At 40.5% G+C, this 11,802-nt stretch overlaps 1 protein-coding gene across 1 annotated transcript in view; it reads right to left on the reverse strand.

The window, feature by feature from the left end:
- Positions 1–11,802, reverse strand: part of Slc25a21 (solute carrier family 25 member 21) — a 505,498-nt gene that overhangs the window by 249,735 nt on the left and 243,961 nt on the right.

Genomic DNA, 11,802 nt, shown 5'->3' on the forward strand with positions numbered 1-11,802 from the left:
TCTGTGTGCAAACATTGCCTCATGGAAAAAAAAATGAGGTCATAAGATGAAAATCCAAAGGAGAATTTAGGATACAGGAGTACTGGGCAGGAAGAAAGAAGAAAGGAAAATGATAAGACTAGAACGTTGATATGTAAGATTTAGAAATGAGTTAAAGGAAAAATAGACGTTTTCCACTGAAACAAGGTAAAGGTGAGTAGTTTGAATAGAAATGGTCGGGTTGGGGATTTAGCTCAGTGGTAGAGCACTTGCCTAGCAAGCACAAGGCCCTGGGTTCGGTCCCCAGCTCCAAAAAAAAGAAGAAAAAAAAAAAGAAAGAAAGAAAAGGTGAATGTCTAAAAAAGAAGAAAAAAAAGAAAGAAAGAAAAGGTGAATGTCTAAAAAAGAAGAAAAAAAAGAATAGAAATGGTCCTATAAATCCATATGAAGTGACACTATTAGGAAGCGTGGCCTAGGCAGATGGATGGTACTAGAAAATATCATTGTGAGTGAGGTAACCCAATCACACAGACACACACACACACACACACACACACACACACACACACACACACACACGAGCAACCCACACATGGTATGCACTCACTAATAAGTAGATATTAGCCAAAAAGCTTGAATTACCCAAGATACAATCCAAAGACCACATGAAGCTCAAGAAGGATGACCAAAGTGTGGATGCTTCAGTCCTTCTTAAAAGGGGGAACAAAAATATTCATAGGATATGGAGACAAAGTTTGGAGCAGAAACTAAAGAAATGGCCATTCAGAGCCTAACCAACCTGTGGATCCAGCCCATATATATACATACATCAAAACTAGACAATATTGATGAAGCCAAGAAGTGCATGCTGACAGGAGCCTGATAATAGCTGTCTCCTGAGAGGCTCTGTCAGAGCATGACAAATACAGAGGTGAATGCTAGCAGTAAACCATTAAACTGAGAACAGGGTCCCCATTGGAGGAGTTAGAGAAAGGACTGAAGTAGCTGAAGGGGCTTGCTATAAGAACAACAATACCAACTGACCAGAGCTCCCAGGAACTAAACCACTACCCAAAGAGTACACATGAACAGACCCATGGTGTCCACCAGCTGCATTGTTGGGCAACTGTGGGAGGAGAAACCCTTGGTCCTGCCAAGGCTGGGTCCTCCAGTGTAGGGGAATGTCAGGGCAGGGAGGTGGAAAGGGGTGAGTGGTTGGGGAGGGCAAACACCCTCATAGAAAGCGGGGTGGGGGGGTGGGGGGGAGGAGATAAGGGGCTTATGTACTGGAAACCAGAAAAGGGAATACATTTGAAATGTAAATTTTAAAAAAGATCCAAAAAAGAAAATAAATTTTAAAAAAGGAAGTATGGCCTTGTCAGAGTGGGTGTGGCCTTTTTGGAAGAGTATGGTTCATTTTCTCCTGTGGTCTGCCTAATCTGATGTAGAATTCTCAGCTCCTTCTCCAGCACCATGTCTGCCTATATGCCACCATGATGATGATGGACTAAACCTCTGAAACTGTAAGCCAGCCACAATTAAATGTTTTTTTTTTATAAGAGTTTCCATGGTCATGGTGTCTCTTCACAGCAATAAAACCCCTAACTAAGTCAGTGACACAATGTTGTAAGTCATCCAAAGGAGTAGAAGAAATTGGATGAATAAAAAGTATGAGGTAAAAGACGATAAACAACCCAAGTAGTGCTCAAATGAGTTCAAAAGATACTCTCTTTTTTTATGGGATAGAAGCAATAAAATACCAAATTTTGAATCAGCATGAACTACTGAAAAGAATTAGAGGAATGTGAATATTCCTTGAGCACTATGTGTGCATAAACAGCCTAAACTGCATTAAAAACATGATATTTCATAAAATATGAAACATAAAACCAATTAGGCCACATACTTTTAGAATCCTCACTGTTTTTTTTTTCCTTTCTTTTTAACCAGCGTCTTTTTGTCCTGCCTGTGCTGGAACTCACTATGTAGACCAGGCTAGCCTCGAACTCACAAGATACACCTGCCTCTGTCTCCCAAGTGTTAAGAGTAAAATGTGAGCCCATGCCCAGGTACTCACCGGTTTTTAAGAGGCTTTAAAATATTAGTTTATGTTTTATTTCTGTCATTGACATACCAGTGAATTGAAGATTATAGCTAAGAAATGATAATTAAGAGCGTTTAATGTTCTTTCATTTCATTCATCAGAGGAAATCATGCTAGGAATATTCATATATAAGAGGACCAAGTTCAAATGTTCTCTAGCACTTTAAGAGAGAAATTTGAACTTTTTAAACACAAATACTAAACACTTGAAGTGATTAATGTGCCAATTACTGACTTTTTAACATTGTATATTTGAACACTGTACACAGATGTGTTGAAATATCACAGAGTTCTTGTAAATATGTTGAATTATTGTACCAATTAAGATTCAGCTATTTTTATTTTAGATTGCTCTTAAATGTAAGGAAGAAATCTTCTAGAAGTCAAGTTCTAAATTCTGAGTGGGAACTTGAAGCTCCAGTTTCTGCCTCAGTTGTCATCTGTGTGGTGCTTTGGCCTTCCATGAATGTGACAGGAATTTGAATCCAATGAATCCTGTGGCTATGCGTTTAGCAAATGACTTATGTAACTTATTAAAAGCTGTACAATTCTTTTAGGGGATGTACTTCTGCCTATTGAAGTTTCCCACATAAATGCACATGTCTGTGTTCTCTGTTTGGCATCTCCCTGTGGAAATTTGACAGGTATCAGATTTTGATTTTGTGACGCACATAATAATATGAAGGAAAAAGTAAGTCTGTAAGAATAAAGCCAAAATTTCCCCAAGAGTCTTAGCTATTCACTGATTTGGCATGATCGGTAAGTGAAAGTGAAAATTATATATTTTGATAGATTTTTGTGATTTATCAGTGAGATATATATATATGTATATATATATATACTCACATATACATGTATGATATATTACAAGTTCTGATATATTGAGTAAATTTAATAATTTTTTGCTTTATGAAGTTCACAGTGTCTCTAAAATTCACGTTATCTAAAATTATCACTGGTTTCTTAAAAGGAAAACCAACCAACTTAGGGGAAATTTTAGACTGTCATCAGTTCTAAATGAGCATAAAAACTGTACTGAATTCAGCACCTAACATATTGTCCACCAACATTAAACAATGACTTTCCTTATAATCCTGACTTTTGTATTTAATCCTGAATCTCCCTGGACAGCCATGAGAAGCTTTTCAGGAATTATTTTGATGAGGGATCCAAGAGTAGGCCTCCCCAGCCCATCTCAAAAATATTAACCCAGAATTGCTCCTGACTAAAGGAAATGCAGGGACAAAGAATGGAGCAGAGCCTGAAGGAAAGGCCACCAAGAGACTGCCCCACCCGGGGATCCATCCCATTTGCAGACACCAAACCCAACTGCTGATGCCTAGAAGTGCTTTCTGACAGGAGCCTGGAATAGCTGTCCCCTGAGAGCCTCTGCCAGAGCCTGAGCAATACAGATGTGGATGCACGCAGCTAATCATCGGACTGAACTCATAGACCCCAATGGAGGACTTAGGGGAGGGAATTGGAGGAGCTGAGGGGTTTGCAACCCAATAGGAAGAACAACAACACCAACCAACCAGACATCCCAGAACTTCCAGGGACTAAACTACCGAAAAAGAATACACATGGACGGACCCATGGCTCCAGCTGCATATGTAGTAGAGGATGGGCTTACCTGGCATCAATGGGAGCGGAAGCCCTTGGTCCTATGGAGGCTCAATGACCCAGAGTAGGGGAATGTTAGGGAGAAATGAGTAGGATTGGGTACATGATGTGAAATTCTCAAGGAAGCAACAAAAAATTTTGTTAATAAGAAAATATTCAGCCAACGATGACACTTCCCACAGACATTTCCTACAGGTCAATTCTTGTCCTTCAAAAAAAGAGTATCCTCTTTCAGAAAGAAATGGCAAGATCTTTGACATGATCCAAGATCCAACAAAGAGACCTGTGATACGGTAAGGCAAGAGCTGTAGACTGGGTAGTGCTGGCCACAGTTCATGCTCGATGGTGGACGGGTCCACGTGTACAGAGATATAGATGGAGTACTTAAATATCATTTTGGAGAAAAGTGAATTAGCTGCTTTTGAAAAGGCCTCTTATTTTTGTCCAGGGCATCAACATCACTTTTAAGAACACAAAAATTGTAAACTACAGAATGGCATTTGTTTCCTTTAAATTTCAAGGGTTACAGTAGATGAGGGAAGGCCAAGTCTTCTCTGGCATTTATGAGAAAGAGTGCTGTGAAGGTTCAGTGGTGAGTGAGAAAGGCCTGTGGAGTTCCCTTTGAAATCCAACATTCCTGTTACTAGGGGGCCCCAACCCATGAGAAATACGGCCCAGGAAGCACCATTTGGATGTGATTGTGATCCAATCCCCCCAACATCTTTCTAACACCCCCACTCGAGACTCTTCGTGCCAGGCTCCATTATTTTCTAAAGTTGGTGCTACTACAGTGTGGAAGACTTTGTCGATGACACAGATCTACCAGAGACTTCAGTGTTTATATGGTAGCTACCATGATAAAAACCAGGCTCCATCGTGAACTATACCTGGCTCAGCACAAGCTCCATGGAAAAACAGAGGCTAGACACTTGGACAGGAGAACCTGCAGGACGTTTTTCTAAACCTAATTGCAGGGGCCATTTGGGTTACAGCAAGGTTGCACAATAAATCTGCCACTCTAAGAGGGCCAGAGTTCTCAATGCATATTGAACCAATCTTTCTCCTGTGAAACTGTGTAAGCTGGACTCAATGCCACCGTAGTAAAATGCTCCTCAATAAACTGTTTTCACGAGAAAGTTTGCCCACTCATGTGTCCCAAAGCTGTTGTAATCTTCATTGTTGAAGCTGATCTAACAGCAGTGCCATTATTCTATTTCTTGACATGTTTAAAATTCTCTAATGAATAAAGCTAACAGCTCATGGTTGCTTCAACTGTCACTTGATTATCCCGGTGGGATTTTTTTCCCTTTTCTTTCTTTCTTTTCTTTCTTTCTTCTTCTCTTCTCCTTTGCTTTCTTTCTTATTTATTTATTTATTTTTTGTCTTTAAAATTGGCCTCCTAGTTTGTTTTTAACTACCTTGAACACAGAGGTCTGAAGGGGAGAACAGATCAAAGATCAGCTTGCAACATAAAAAGCAGCTGTAGTTAATTAAAGGCAAATGAAGGACATCTGACCAGAGTCTTTATGAGCCTCCTCGTCACACATTCAACAGTCTATAATCTCTGTGACCTTGTCCTTTGGTCCTGAACTGTCGCCAAACCTGAGAATTGGATATGTTTCAAGTTATATACTGTAGACGAATGGAGAAAAGGGAAGAATGGCCAGGGTGTGGCTTGAGAAAGAGGAAATAAGGTAGAGACAGGTTTGCTCCAAGTGTTGTCTGCTGAGATGTGAGAGAATGACTGTTTCTATGGATTGAAAATAAACTGCTTTGCTACAGAGAGAGAAAGGTAACCGACACTGGGAAGGTATATGCTTTGTTATGATTCGAGTAGAACATAAACTTGAACTGAGAGTGCTTTGGCATACCCATAGGATTTTATAAGAATTGTTCCTACTTTAAAAACCTCAAAGTCACGAAGTATTTTCGCACTGTGACAGTGTTTGCAGATGGCGGAGGTATCTGAATGTGGTGTATAGACGATGAAGTAAAAGGTCTGAGTTCTGGCAAACCACTTAATCTCTGTCAACAACAGTAAAAATGGCTGTCGGGTCCAGAGTGGCCCTTAACAGTGAATCCACAGAATGGATTAGAGAAAAGCCCCAGCCTCCACTGTAAGTGGACAGCTCCTACCTCTAGCTTTCGGCTTACCCACCAAAGGCTCGGAACCACACATACCCTATGCTAACTGCCACTTTCTCTTGGGCATTCTAGAGAGCATGCCTACTTCACAGGACTGTGTAAGGGACTGGAGGAATCATAGCTGTAGGAATACTGTGGACACCACAAGTCTGACCCAACATCAACACTTGTTTAGATACTGTAGAGGGCACAAAAAAAAAAAAAATCAACTAGGGCATACTTTTGGGTTTTTACTGTGCACCTAGATATGCGGTGTAGAAACAGATAAAGCATCAGTAAATGTTTAGAAGCTAGTTCACCTTTACAGTACACATTTTGTTCAAGTTACTCAAGTAAGCTTTTAGAATCTAAAGACAAAATAAAAAGTGTCATTTTTAGTGTGCTGCCCCCCCCCCAACCCAAAGAAACTTACCAGTTTGAACTGACACAAACTTACTAACTTGGCCATCTGTAGCATATCAAAAAGGTGCTGCCACTGTTTCAAACATTTTGAGTCCTATAAGAGTGCATTTAGCCTGTGGGATATAATTTTATGTACTCTAAAGTGACAGTCTTTTGTTTCTGGAAAGAATGAAGCCTCAGGTGGAACCAAGGAAAGTGAACACAGAAGCAAATTAGTCTGGACATGTTGCTGAGCTTGACTATGCTTTCTCTTTCCAAGTTCAAATCAGCATTCAGTGACTGTTGTGATATTTAGGCAGTGGGGTCTGAAAAGTGCTTAGGCCATGGGGGCAGTGGGAAGTATGAATTCATATGAGAAATGAGACAGAAGGATGGATATATGAAGCAGAGAGCAGTGGCTGCTGGTGCTGGGCATTGAAGAACAACAGCCTTGTGATCAATGACACGGTTGGTCATGGGTCCAACTGGGGATGAGGAACTTCTGGGTATCAATTGATAAGACCTCTATTTGAGAGACATGTATATGTCATGATCACCCAGGCCCGGGGAGGGGATGAGACTGCAAATGAGAGGTAAAGGTGGTCCAAGACAGAACTCCTAGGAACACCAATGTCTTGACATGGTTTGCTACTTTTTCCTGCATTTTTAGCAAGGCATATTAATCAGTAATATTTGTCCAACCTCTAATTAAAAGCTGCCAGTTAATGCATTCAGCACCCTACAGCTCTCACTCAGCAAACAAACTTTTCAAATCCGCTCTCCCTGTCCTACTTGGTCTTAAGAGACATTGACATCCAGAAAGTGCTGCGGCAAATTTAAAAGAAATTAATAAAAACACATTTTTAAAAAGAAACTCTTGAGCGTTACTCTCTTCTAACTTTAACAAGTAAGTGTTCAGGGCCTCCCTTACAGTCATCAAGCAAAGCAACAACCGTTAATTATACCATGAAAGAAAGAAATGAACACTTTGTAAAAATAGAAGCATAATACAAAGACTCTTAGATAAATGCCTGTGATGCGGTGTGAGGGAACTATAGTTTGCCTTCCTTCATGAACAGATTTCTCTATGTGAACTTGAATGCTGGGAGGTGAGGCTTCAATGTGTAGCTTGTGGTTGTGAGACACCCACATATAAGTTCAACAGTCAACTGGGTGGGTGTTTCTGACTGACACGTTGCCTTATTTGGAAAGATCTAATGAACTGACTCAAATATTACTTCAGTATGAAAGTAGGAGGCAATAAAAATACAGAAATCATCATTAAACAAATACAACAGACATTTCTCCATAAGTCATGATAGACCACACACTGGGGAATTCACTCTTTTACAACCTTTACTATTAGCATCTATGATGTATTAGAATATAGATGGCCTTTATCATCACAGTGAACAGTCTGGATTTTACAGGCATGGAAAGGAAAGGCCCAAATGCAGGGGATGCTATCTGAGTGGGGAGGAGATGGAAGTCTTCATCTGTACTATCAGCCACAATTCTCACAGCAGAAATAGAATATAGCGAGTTCCGAGCCCAATAAGGAGACTCTTATGAAATGAAATTCATTAAAAAAGGTTGCTGCCTGAAGATGGGAGATGGTGGGTATGGAGAAGAAAATGTTTAGGTGGGAAGATATTAAAAGTCCATGTGAGGTTTGAGGAATAATTGCAAGGTTATCACCTATTACCTAGGCACATTGGGTAGACATAATTCTTTATTTAGTGGTATGGGATGGTGTGCATGTGTGTGTGTGCATCCATGCACGTGGGTGTACATACATGCATGTGTGTACATGTGTGCTTGTGTACATGCACTAATATGTATGTGTGTGTGTGTGTGTGTGTGTGTGTGTGTGTGTGTGTGTGTGCATGCTCCTGTGCTGTGTGGCACTCACAGTGTCAGGGGATAACTTGCAGGAGTCAGTTCTCTCCTTCATGCTGGGTGTTCTAGGAATCACACTCAGGTTGACATCCTAGGCAGTGAACATCTTTTGAACAGACATTTTTGATCCTAAAGGGTAGCTATGTAAATAGTAACCATTTCTTAACCTATGTTTGTGTCCCTTTCATAAACTATCATGAATAGCTAAGTAAGCATTGGTTGGTGGCTTATTTTGGAATTACAGTCGTCTCTTCATTGAGCAGCCTGTCAAGAAGGTAATGATCTGTAAACTTTGTCAGTGAACCAGGAAAAGCACTTTAAACTAATTCCTTTTAAATTAATTTTTTGACAGTTTCATATGTGTATGAAATATATTCCAGTCACACTCTTCCTTGTATCACAGGTACATCCAACGTGCTTTGTAAATTCTGATTTTTTTTTTTTTTTTTTGCTCTGAGTGAATGGTATCTATTTCACAGTGTGTGCTTTCTTTCTCACTATAGTGTGGTGGAAGCTTTGGTGGGTTTTAGTACGACCAAAAGGTAGAAAACCCCTACACCGTTATTTTTCTAAGAATGATCATCTGATAGATATTTTTTAAAGCCACCCAACTGTTACCAGGAGTTAAAGATACTGTAGCTAAGCTGCTACCTCTTGTCGCTCGCACAAGCACTGCTACCAGAAATGATCCTGTTCCTATGCTAAAACTCGTATTACCTCCACCAACCTGGCTGGCTTTACTATGTGCATTTGCGGACCAGAAACTGTCGCATATATCCCAGATGTATAATTCATTATCCTTTGATGACTGAGTACTATGCTCAGGCAGCCTCTGAAGAGAACCCCGAACACATCCCTTCAAACAGACTGAGCCACGGGGAGAAAAACTGACTGGCTGATAAGGTTACTCCTGGAAAGGGTTAGGATCCAATCGTAAGGGTCTTTAGTCAACCACATCTCTCTGTAAACCCTCCTGATCCAGCTCTCCTGCATCTAGTTAGTGGCTTACTTTGTGAAAGCTGACAGTTAGCACATGTAATATAAGCAGAGGTTTTAAGCCACCGATCCAGGGGTGTCTGCTCTCAGTGGGGAGATTATTGGGGGAGCCAGCTGCCACATGTGGAAAGGCCCCACTCAGGCCTGCGGAGGAGCACTGAGCCACCCCGGGGTGGGGTAGTTGTCGGACTGTGTCAGCTTAACCGCCATCTGACTGCAATGGCAAGAAACAGCCCAAATGAATCCAGAAAAAGAACTGAGCAGAGGAGCCCCGGGAAACTTAAGGTAGGGAAAACAAAGCAAGCCAAAATGCCTCTCGGCTTCTGCCTGGCTTCCTGCTCTCAACCATTGAGTCCTCTAGGCTGGCGTTGCTGCTGTAGATTAAACCCAAGTTATTGGCGTTTACTTGCGTGCTTGCAAGGATTCGCTGTGTTAAACCTGTATTTATAAGCCGCCCTTCCTGCGTGGCAGACCGCATGTACTTACGTCCAATCCAAGATCTTTCCTAAGAATCCAAACTTTACCATACCTTAAATAAACCGTTCGTTTTATTCTAAGAACCCATTTCTAGAAAGGATTTCACTCTCCTGAAGACTTGTAACAATGCTGCGACTCACTGATCCACACATCCAACAAACACCTGACATGTGTTGCACAGATATCACGTTAAAATAGGCACGCTGCACAGACTACAGGCCTTGGCTTCTCACCACTGCACACTGTTTAAGACGCACCAGCAAGGTGCCTGTGGCCACAGGTGACACAGGTCTCGATGGGTGCCATAGGTGATTCTGTGTTGTCATAGCCTGTTGGTACAAGAATAAATCCTCAAGTCCCCTCCAAACCTTCCTGCTTTCTCTCCCGAGAAACCCACCCGAGTCAGTCTTCTATCTGCCATTGGCTGAGAAAGTTTGGTCCTTCTGTTTATAGACAGTAGTAGAGAGCCCGTGTTTTCATTTACTTCGAAATGACTTTTTTTCCTATTTCTATTTTTAAAAACCTTTTAAATTACACAATATAAGCTCGAAGGTCAGAAGGCAATTTTAAAATGGAAAATTCCCAATACAAAAGCTAACACATATGCCTGTGTATTGTTTAGATAATTAAAAATGAGAACTGCCTTTAGAAGAAATAAAATTCCCTCAGGTAGAAGGAGAGATAGTGATGCCCGGACTGAGTCACTGATGGGGAAGAAAGTGCTTCTGGAGATGCCGACCACCTTTTCCACCATTAGTATTAGAAAACAGATTGGGAACAGAACTTTACCAGAGGTTGTGTCTGAATGAAGACTTCCACAGCCTAAGATAAATGTGGAAAGGCCTTTTTATGGGTTCTTTAATTTTCACCACAATGAATTAAGCCAAAAATATTAAGTACTGGTCATCTTAAATGCCAAGTTAAATGTTTTAATTTGAATGGAAAGTCCCACATGAATGTGTCTTTTATAGTTAACAATCCACTAAGCTGTAATATCAGGAGTCATTCCAGTCGTGTACAGCTTCCTTCTTCTTCCTGTTCTAAAGAGTGTCAATAGATGTGGAGACATTAAATTCAGAGTGTGTGACTGTGTCGGCTAGTGCTAAGTCACGTTGCCATAATCGTGTAACAGAATTGCTACTATATAAGCGTTTTTCTTAACACCCAATTCAGGTTTGCCTAACAGTTGAGCAAGAACAAATGAATACAAACTTCCTAAAACTCAGGAAGACATCCAGGTAATCTTCCAGCTTAGAATGAATATCTGCTTCGTTTCCACCCAGGATCGTGTACACCTGGCTGCTTGTAATCACCATAATGAAACTTAATGGAAATTAATAAGTGATTTTGTCATGGCTTTCGCAGACAGTCTGTATGGTCTCCGTCTGGCACATTCAGGGCTTGGGAAACATTTTCCAGTACTGCCCAGTGTCAGCATCCCTGGGGCAGAAAGCCCACACAGCTGAAAGGCAGCATTTGGTGGCCAAAGGAAGCTCCAGAAGAGGATGATTAATATAAACACGCGTCTGCCTCTGCGTCCCAGCAGCATTGCACAAAGCAGTGCTCTTTGAGGAGCTCTTTGTGTTTTAATTTCCACGAGTGCATAGGGTAATGCACTTTTCCCCCTTCATCTGGTTTGATTTTTGATATTTAAGATCAACTTCTAGGTTTTGTTTATTTTTTCTTTGCATTGGAAAAAGAACATGAAGTGACAACACAAAATCAGGGATAATTGGTATTTTTCAGGAGGAAAAAAAACACCTTTCATGATGAGCCAAGGGCAAGCATTTTACAAATAGAATATCTTGCACTAAACAGTCATGTTAGTAAAAAAAAAAATTTAGTTATGTTACATGCATGGAAGTATTTGTTAGTTTCAGGTTTAATCATTGCAAGTGGTTTTAATTTATATTTCCTTAAAATTTGGCTATTACACAAAGCAACTACTTTAAAGGACTGAATGATTGTCTTCTCCCCGAAGGAAAGAAACTGAAAGTTGATTTCAAACTGAAAGGAATAATAGAAACAAGGCATTTTAAATAAAAATAAATATGGGGAGTAGGTAAACCACTCAGGGCCAGCTTGTTTAATGTAAGGAGATTCGTTTCTTTGAAGAAGCAAAAACTCACTAGTTCTTCGCTCTAAAAATGATCAGAACCATACAAGCCAACTATTTCTTGATAAAATGGTGTCGGATAC

Source organism: Rattus norvegicus, chromosome 6 (assembly GCF_021556685.1).
Source record: "Rattus norvegicus strain SHRSP/BbbUtx chromosome 6, alternate assembly SHRSP_T2T, whole genome shotgun sequence".
In the NCBI taxonomy this organism is placed as follows: Eukaryota; Metazoa; Chordata; class Mammalia; order Rodentia; family Muridae; genus Rattus; species Rattus norvegicus.